Source organism: Sander vitreus, chromosome 3 (assembly GCF_031162955.1).
Source record: "Sander vitreus isolate 19-12246 chromosome 3, sanVit1, whole genome shotgun sequence".
Taxonomy (NCBI): domain Eukaryota; kingdom Metazoa; phylum Chordata; class Actinopteri; order Perciformes; family Percidae; genus Sander; species Sander vitreus.
In genome coordinates this window covers 35,077,512-35,087,511 of record NC_135857.1, presented here as the reverse complement: position 1 = coordinate 35,087,511, position 10,000 = coordinate 35,077,512, and the positions used below count along the sequence as shown (strand labels likewise).

Genomic DNA, 10,000 nt, shown 5'->3' with positions numbered 1-10,000 from the left:
GCTCACCAGCACTGTTTACCCACTGTGTGTGTGTGTGTGTGTGTGTGCGTGTGTGTGTGCGTGTGTGTGTGTGTGTGTGTGTGTGTGCGTGTGTGTGTGTGTCCATATTTTCAGTGTTCACACTTGCTTACATCTGCTTCTGTTTGTGGATGCATTCCAGCAGTGTGTATGTGTGTGTGTGTGTGTGTGTGTGTGTGTGTGTGTGTGTGTGTGTGTGTGTGTGTGTGTGTGTGTTTACCTCAGGTTGTGTTTGACCAGTATAAAGCTCTGGCTGGTCAGACTGGTAAAGTGGTTGCTTGGAAGAAACAGATGTGGTCAAGAATGTGTGTGTGGGTGTGTGTGTGTGTGTGCGTGTGTAGAGGTGTGTGTGTGTGTGTGTGTGTGTGTGTGTGTGTAGGGGTGTGTGTGTGTGTGTGTGTGTGTGTGTGTGTGTGTGTGTGTGTGTGTGTGTGTGTGTGTGTGTGTGTGTGTGTAGAGGTGTGTGTAGAGGTGTGTGTGTGTGTGTGTAGAGGTGTGTGTGTGTGTGTGTAGAGGTGTGTGTGTAGAGGTGTGTGTGTAGAGGTGTGTGTGTGTGTGTGTGTGTGTGTGTGTGTGTGTGTGTGTGTGTGTGTGTGTGTGTGTGTGTGTGTGTGTGTGTGTGTGTGTGTGTGTGTGTGTAGAGGTGTGTGTGTGTGTGTGTGTGTGTGTGTAGGGGTGTGTGTGTGTGTGTGTGTGTGTGTGTGTGTGTGTGTGTGTGTGTGTAGAGGTGTGTGTGTGTGTGTGTGTGTGTGTGTGTGTGTGTGTGTGTGTGTTTTCTGTTTTCTCACTATAGATGGATTTACAGTGTTTAGATGTTTGATAATGTTTTCATATTCTGATGTCGTTTGTATTTGAAGTCTCTAAAATGTCAGAATATTATTCAAATGAAGCTCATTATAACAGCAGTCCACCCTCATGTCTTAGAAGATCTTCTTTAGTTCGACCAACAGTCCAAAACACAAACACAAACACAAACACAGCAGAAACATCACCGCCAACTACTCCGATTATCCATCAATCGTTGGAGTCATTTTTCATGCAGAAAATGGCAGAAAAATGCTGATTTCCTGCTCCTTTTCTGCTTCATATCTTATTAATCTGAGTATATTTGGGTTTTGGACAAAACAAGACATTCCGAGACATCACCTTAGACATTATTTACTATTTTATTTGACATTATATAGACAAAATGATGAATTGATATCTATAATCGGTCATGACCGCAAGTTGTAGCCCTAAACTCTACTGTGATATTCATATATATATATATATATATATATATATATATATATATATATATATGTGTGTGTGTTTTTTATTGTACATGTTTGTTATATATAGTGTCTTTTAATATATAGGCCTACTTGTGATTGTTGTATTGTTATTTATAATGTTGTTATTGTAGTCTAACCATTCTGGAGTCATGTTTAGCATCTCACATGCAGCTCTTTAACTTCTCAAAATAAACTGTTTGGGGCTCTTTTCCGATGTGTTTGTCACTTTTCTTTTAAATGTAAGGTCATTAAACGCAACGTATAATGACATTTTACCTCATTTTTGAGTTTGGAAGAAGCAGAAATGATGACTTACTTTGACCACTAGTTGAGATCAGAGGATGTTGAGAGACTCACAGACTGGTTCATGTCGAAACCTTATCAGGAGACTGTTCTAAAACCATGTTTTTTTTTATTTTTAAATGATATGAAATGGAATAAAACACCCCAAAATCCAACGGAAGTATAATCAATCATTTTACCTGTGAAGAATGTTGCATGGGTCCCATACAACATGCATGCACCCATGTTATTTTGGGGGCAATTTGGGTGTAAGAAACCCGTATTTCTGATATAAAAAGACTATGAAAACGGGTCAAATGTGTTCAGTTACAGCTGTGCGGCAGACACAAGGGGCTTCTTAAAGGGGGTAGTTCACATGCAAACAGCTGGACGGTTGTCAGAAGTCTCTCTCTCTCTCTCTCTCTCTCTCTCTCTCTCTCTCTCTCTCTCTCTGATGGTTTTTGGACCTCCCTGCCCCTCCCTGTCCCTCCCTCCCCTCCCTCCTTGCAGCAGCAGCAGACTCGGGTCGAGCCGACTCTCCGCCGCGCGGAGCTCATCTCCACAAAAAAAAAATAAAAAAAATCCCCAAATCCCATTTTCCGCCGGGACGTTGACTCCAAAACTTGTCAGCCTCAACACTTCTCTTCCCTTCGTGTTAAATCGGCTGCAGTCAGAGATTACGTGAAGATCTGACCGGACAAATGTTGGATGGATTCCCTTTTTTTTCTTTTGTGTGTGTGTCAGTGTGTGTGTGTGTGTGTGTACTTTTGGTGCGTAAAACTTCGCCAAGTCGGTTAAAAGACGAACCAGAGGACTGAAAGTTCTTTGGAAATACTGTGCGGAGTTTGAGCGTGTGTGTATGTGTGTGTGTGTGAGAAAGAGAGAGAGAGAGAGAGAAAGAGAGAGAGGGGAAAGTTGTTGGAAGCTCGGAGAGTGTGTGATCCGATGCGTCCGGAGCGGCCGGTTAAAGAGCAGGAACACCGGAGAAACACCGAGAGAAAGAGGACGGGAGAGGGGCCGAGATCAGCGGGGTCTGCGGGGACTCTCCGGTTGCTGGACGTAGCTACATGTCTCCGCTCCCCACCGGCACCGAGGTAGGCTACACTCACTTTTTTTTATTGTTGCCCTTTTTCGCACTTTATACTCTCTGCTTTACCCACTTATACCCTGGAATTCTCCTTTGTTGACTTATTGTTGTGTTGTATTTGCTCAAACAGCATTTGGACCGATATCAGAGCTCGAGAGTTCAGGGTTTAAAGTGGACGTTAGGGCTGCAACTAACAATGACTTTCATCGTGGATTAGTTTCTGGATGAATGGATGAGTTGTTTGGTCTCTGAAATGTCAGAAAATGGTGAAAAATGCTGATCAGTGTTTCCCAAATGCCCAAGATGACGTCCTCAAATGTCTTGTTTTGTTCACAACTGTGTGTGTGTGTGTGTGTGTGTGTGTGTGTGTGTGTGTGTGTGTGTGTGTGTGTGTGTGTGTGTCTCTGCGTGTGTCTGTCTGTGTGTGTGTGTGTGTGTGTGTGTGTCTGTGTGTGTCTGTGTGTGTGTGTGTGTGTGTGTGTGTGTGTGTGTGTGTGTGTGTGTGTGTGTGGGGGGGGGTCTCTGTGTGTATGAGTGTGTGTGTGTGTGTGTGTGTCTGTCTGTGTGTGTGTGTGTGTGTGTGTGTGTGTGTGTGTCTGTGTGTGTGTGTGTGTGTGTGTGTGTGTGTCTGTCTCTGTGTGTATAAGTGTGTGTGTGTGTGTGTGTGTGTGTGTGTGTGTGTGTGTGTGTGTCTGTCTCTGTGTGTATAAGTGTGTGTGTGTGTGTGTGTGTGTCTGTCTGTCTCTGTGTGTGTGAGTGTGTGTGTGTGTGTGTGTGTCTGTCTCTGTGTGTATAAGAGTGTGTGTGTGTGTGTGTGTGTCTGTCTGTCTCTGTGTGTATGAGTGTGTGTGTGTGTGTGTTTGTCTCCAAAATAAGACAAAACTAAATAAAAAAAACACATAAAGACACATAAACTGTAAAATGGTAATAATTATATTAACTGAAAACAAATCCTTTTTCAAAATAAAAGCCCCAAACTGCTCTCCAATCTATTGATCATTTGAAAGCGTCTTTCATCATCATGTTTGTTAATTTCCCACACATGTAGCTTGCATGCTTGCTTCTTGTTCATTTCAATACAGTTGCATTGTCATTGACATAATGTACAGGCGCATACTGTATGTTACGAAATGTAGGTCGTGGTCTCCATGCTCCAACAAACTGTGTCCATACACAGCACATTAAAAGCCACATTATAGACATCAACATTAACTTACAGGCTCAGCATTACTATGAATTATATTGTAGACGTTGCTGCAAAATGGCTGAGTTAAGTGGAACAGGAGGAGGAGGAAGGGGCAGAGGGGAAGGATCTCAGTGACGTTCAGCGGGTATCCCGGTTCAGATGGGTGACAGCTTACCGTGCAGATCCACCTGGCCGTGTAGTCGCTCCACTTCATACCTATAGGTGACGTCAAGCGACTTTAACGCGCCCGCAAAGCATCCTGGGAAGGCGGCGCTGCATTTGAAAAAAAGCTCCCCGTCCTAAAAGCTCCCCGATGTCCATCTTTATGCAAATGTAGCCGTTGAACGTGACGCGACTATCCAACAGAAGTAGACGAAAGTCTTTTAAACTGACCTTTGTTGGTCTGAAATGAAGATTCAGCGACTGCACGGCCTGTTTCTCTCTTCAGATGTTTTCAGAGACACGTTTCGGTGAACTATTTTAGGACAATATGAGATCGTATTCTCAACGAGCCGCCATGATGGCCGTTGCAGCCAGCAGCCAGACCCACGTGACGCGTTCGTCCAATCAGCTGCCGGTCGAGGGGCGTGGAGCATCAACCATGGATGTATGACGCTTCGGTCGTGTCGCAAAAATGGATCTGCACCGTTACCGTACGTACACACGGCCGCCGACTTGAGCTTCAAAGTTACAGGAAGTCATTCGTCTTCAATGGACGCCGGCTTCTCTCAGCTGCAAGAAGCGACAAATCCGTCGGCGTCGCGTTTTGGGCGTTTTGAGCGACCAGAGCGTCAAGCAGAAAGTTGAAGTTTGGTCAGCTTTATGGTAATGAGCTATGACGCAGTTCAGCTGCAAACGCCAGCAACCAATCAGAACATAGACGTCCTTCACGCTGGCTGATCCCAGAGAAACATACGATGTTAACTTTCGTTCCTACCAAAAAATTAGTTCCGAAAAAATGGAGGAAAAGCTCATCATGGCCGTTGCTGGGTTCCCTATCACTGATGATATGACGTTGTTTGTTGTTTGTTAGAGGGACCAGTTTAAAAAAACGAGGCATGGGATGAAATAGCTGGGATAGTTCAACCCGGTCTCACGCCAGTTCGTGAAAGGGTCTCGTTATTTTGATTTATTGATTTGTGTACAGGTCACGATTTTCTCGTTTATTTCGTGTACGGGTCACTATTTTCTTGTTTATTTCGTGTACGGGTCACTATTTTCTTGTTTATTTCGTGTACAGGTCACGATTTTCTCGTTTATTTCGTGTACAGGTCACGATTTTCTTGTTTATTTCGTGTACAGGTCACGATTTTCTTGTTTATTTCTCGTTTATTTCATGTACAGGTCACGATTTTCTCGTTTATTTCGTGTACAGGTCACGATTTTCTCGTTTATTTCGTGTACAGGTCACGATTTTCTCATTTATTTCGTGTACAGGTCACGATTTTCTCGTTTATTTCGTGTACAGGTCATGATTTTCTTGTTTATTTCTCGTTTATTTCGTGTACAGGTCACGATTTTCTCGTTTATTTCGTGTACGGGTCACTATTTTCTTGTTTATTTCGTGTACAGGTCACGATTTTCTTGTTTATTTCGTGTACAGGTCACGATTTTCTTGTTTATTTCTCGTTTATTTCATGTACAGGTCACGATTTTCTCGTTTATTTCGTGTACAGGTCACGATTTTCTCATTTATTTCGTGTACGGGTCACTATTTTCTCGTTTATTTCGTGTACGGGTCACGATTTTCTTGTTTATTTCGTGTACAGGTCACGATTTTCTTGTTTATTTCTCGTTTATTTCATGTACAGGTCACGATTTTCTCGTTTATTTCGTGTACAGGTCACGATTTTCTCGTTTATTTCGTGTACAGGTCACGATTTTCTCGTTTATTTCGTGTACGGGTCACTATTTTCTCGCTTATTTCGTGTACAGGTCACGATTTTCTCGCTTTATTTTGTGTACAGGTCACGATTTTCTCATTTATTCTCGTTTATTTCATGTACAGGTCACGATTTTCTCGTTTATTTCGTGTACAGGTCACGATTTTCTCATTTATTTCGTGTACAGGTCACGATTTTCTCGTTTATTTCGTGTACAGGTCACTATTTTCGAACGTGACCATTTCACAAACTGCCATGACACTGGACTGCTCTGGGGGACAACAACGGGGAAAATAAACGGCACATGCTAGCGACAACAACGGGACGGACCGCCACACGCTGGACGAGATCCCCGGGTGCAGGGACACGATCTGCGGCCTCTGTGGCACGCAACAACGGGGACATGAAACGCCACACGCCTAAGACACGAAAGTCCTGTGTTGTTTGAGAACAACCGTTCCAACCGTTCTGTGATCACGAAATATGCTTTCCATTGACATACACTACTTACCACCACGAAAATAACGACATTAACGTGTTAAGTACAGGAATCAATAGATTCAATAATGTGACCATTTCACGAACGGCCGTGAGACTGGGCTGGATAGTTGGTGTCTCCGGTGAGTTGGTGAAGTGCGTGATGTTTTTAATATTTAAGTACGTATGCTAGTCTTCCTTGCTTGATGTGAATGTCCTGCCACTTCAGAGCGGCCAAAGCGTCAAAAGCTTCCCCGTACTTTTTGACAAGCGTCCTTGAGAGGGGCGGCCAGAGCTTCTTTTGCAGCTCAAGTAGGCAGCGGTTTGTACGTACAGTTAGGGGACAAAATGGTTTCTGAGCCTGGTAGTGCGAGCTTCGAGGCTCCCGTAGCGCCTCCCAGAGGGCAGGGAGATTGTTTAGTGTTCATGTGTGCATGTCAACAGATTCTCACTCCCATCTCGTAAAATACGGACGCTTGGTCAGGTGCCTTTGTCGTTGTTATTGACGCTAAAAGTCTCCTTTAGCGTCATATAACGCGCTTTATCTAAACGCGCTTGGTCGGGACTATTGTCGTCCCTTTTGACGCAGATGTGTTAAGGAAAAGGTTGCGGGTGGGCTTACGGTTTTGTGACCTCACAGGAATAACGGTCAATTATAACACGTAGCTCTGTTGTTTTGAAATGTGGAGTGCTGGCAGTAGCAAAAAAAAACTAAACCAATCAGTGCTGCCTACACCGTGTTATCCCCCTGCTAGCGTTAGCACCCAACAGGCTTAAACAGGGCAGGTTTTAAACGTGTTTTAAGCCTGTAAACATGCTCGAGATGTCATTACAAGTGCCTCCCCATGTGCAGTGATGGAACACAGTGAATCTGACTGCTGTAGATGTGACAGGAAGGCATAAACGTTGTGTTAATCCAGCCAGTGCACATACCTCTGTTTATTTCCTGTTGTCCGGTCAAGTCCACACTAGTCGATTGTCGATCTCATTCAATCCAATATTCCAGTCAGATTCCCTGTGTTCCCTCGGAAGGAATCACTGCACATGGGTAGCACTTGTAATGACACTTCGAGCATGTTTAGAGGTGTAAAGACACGTTTAAAACCTGCCCTGTTTAAGCCTGTTGGGTGCTAACGCTAGCAGGGGGATAACACGGTGCAGGCAGCACCGATTGGTTTAGTTTTTCTCGCTACTGACAGCTCTCCACATTTACAAACAACAGAGCTACGTGTTGAAATGGACCAGAATTCTCCTTTAAAGACACACGTGGGACACGATCCCCGGTCTCCTGGGTGAAAGTCTAGTGATTGACCCAACCGCCCTCGAGGAATTTCGTCCTTACGTACTCCTCTCTAAACCCCGTGTAGCTGCTGCTCTCCCCGGTACGTTCTACAAACACGCTGAAGGGCGCTTTTTTCGTCGCTTCAGACGCTGACAGCCACTGTCCAAACGTCCGTATTTTACGAGTTTGGAGTGAGAACGGGATTCGGTATGTACGTGTCTTTTGCAAGTTTTTGTAAATGTGTAAATGTCAGTGCTTACAAGAGCTGCATCCTCACATACGCATACACTATTAAGAGAGTCCCAGAGCGAGCAGCTTTGAGTCATCGGTGTTATCTGTCCAGTCACTGCTGGAGGCTGAGATGTGCATTTCAGCCTGTAGGGGGCACTGTGGGGACTTTTTAAACCACTTTAAATCCCTTTTTGAAACACACTGAGCTATCCAAACTGATCTGGATTAAAAGGATTTGCTCTCGTCATTTGTTTCAAACATCTTGTATTCATTAGGTTTTCATGCAGACTTGTACTTTAACTCTTAGGGTTTCCCTCCCTTTAATTACAGACTTTCAGTAGAGTCACTGCACGTCTCAGCCAGGCTACGTTACACACAGTGGAGGAATGTAACTAGTGCTGTCAAACAATTAAAATATTTAATCACGATTAATTGCATTAATGTCATAGTTAACCTGCAATTAATCTCAATTAATCACACATTTTTATTTATTCTTAATGTCCCTAGATTTCTTTTTGTCCCATTATTTTTTCTCATTTTAATGCTCTTATCAACATGGAAAAGGGGATCGGCTTGCTTTGTGCTTTTGTTGCCTGGCTTTGGCGAAGGATGATGAGGATCAGCTGTGTGTTTGGCCATCAGCTGTGTGCTTGGCTATCAGCTGTGTGCTTGGCCATCAGCTGTGTGCTTGGCCATCAGCTGTGTGCTTTGCCATCAGCCGTGTGCTTGGCCATCAGCCGTGTGCTCGGCCATCAGCTGTGTGTTTGGCCATCAGCTGTGTGCTTGGCTATCAGCTGTGTGCTTGGCCATCAGCTGTGTGCTTGGCCATCAGCTGTGTGCTTGGCTATCAGCTGTGTGCTTGGCCATCAGCTGTGTGCTCGACCATCAGCCGTGTGCTTGGCCATCAGCTGTGTGCTTGACCATCAGCTGTGTGCTTGACCATCAGCCGTGTGCTTGGCCATCAGCTGTATGCTTGACCATCAGCCGTGTGCTTTGCCATCAGCTGTGTGCTTGGCCATCAGCTGTCTGCTTGGCCATCAGCTGTGTGCTTGACCATCAGCTTTGTGCTCGGCCATCAGCTGTGTGCTCGGCCATCAGCTGTGTGCTTGACCATCAGCTTTGTAGTTGACCATCAGCTGTGTGCTTGGCCATCAGCTGTGTGCTTGACCATCAGCTGTGTGCTCGGCCATCAGCTGTGTGCTTGACCATCAGCTGTGTGCTTGGCCATCAGCTGTGTGCTCGGCCATCAGCTGTGTGCTTGACCATCAGCTGTGTGCTCGGCCATCAGCTGTGTGCTTGACCATCAGCTGTGTGCTTGGCCATCAGCTGTGTGCTCGGCCATCAGCTGTGTGCTTGGCCATCAAGTGGTATTTCAGACTGGACGTGCTGTGATGATAGCTCCGTTCACAACGACCAAACACACAGATCTCTTTGGTCTTGTCAATGGAACCATTTGGCAACTTTTTAAAAGTAAACTTTCCATTCAGAATCTTACCGGCATCCATTTCGGCGTCTCGCGCTCGCCGTCCACTCAAAACGTAACGTTAGCGAACGTTAACCTGCTACTCTTTGGCCGGCTCGCATCGCAAGCCCAAACAAGTGCGTGCGGCGTGTGTTGTTGTGTTTCCGGTCTAGCTAGATCCGGTGTGGTGTTGTAGTTTTTCTAACGTTACTAGTTGTTGCAACAGCATGTGAAAAAAACTACAAAGTTAGCTAGGCCAAAAAGAACGTTAATCTCGCGATAAAAAAATGTTACGCCGTTAAAATGGGTTTGCGTTTAACTGACAGCACTAAATGTAACTAAGTACATTTACTCAAGTACAGTTTTGAGCTACTTTTTCTGTGGTTGTACTTCATTATTCTCGTTAGTTTAGTTTAGTTAAGTAGGAGTTTTGAGGCACTTTACTTTAGTATTTCTACTTTCGTTAAAGTAATGATGACTTCAGTTATTCAGCACCTTTTAAGACAGAGTTTACGAAGAGCTTTGACAGTCAAAACAATGAAAATAAGACATCTAGAGGTCGCTATAACGACCGGAGGGCCGAACATCAGCAGGACACGTTGGGACTATGAATGATTGTTCCTGTGTAGTAACAATGCAAAGTACTTGTTCTTTACTTCATTATTTCCATCTTTTGCTACCTTCTACTTGTACTCCGCTACTTCTCAGAGGGAAGACAGACAGACAGGTAGACAGACAGGTAGAAAGAGAGACAGACAGAGAGACAGACAGGTAGAAAGAGAGACAGACAGAGAGACAGACAGACAGACAGGTAGAAA

At 44.6% G+C, this 10,000-nt stretch overlaps 1 protein-coding gene across 2 annotated transcripts in view; it reads left to right on the top strand.

Annotated features, from left to right (window-relative positions):
* Nucleotides 1-2,074: 2,074 nt before the first annotated feature.
* plekhg2 (pleckstrin homology domain containing, family G (with RhoGef domain) member 2) overlaps nucleotides 2,075-10,000 on the top strand; it is a 123,041-nt gene continuing 115,115 nt past the window's right edge. For both annotated transcript variants that reach the window (XM_078247169.1, XM_078247170.1), the window contains exon 1: nucleotides 2,075-2,668. The gene's annotated coding sequence lies outside the window, so the exon portion shown is untranslated. The remainder of the gene's footprint in view (nucleotides 2,669-10,000) is intronic.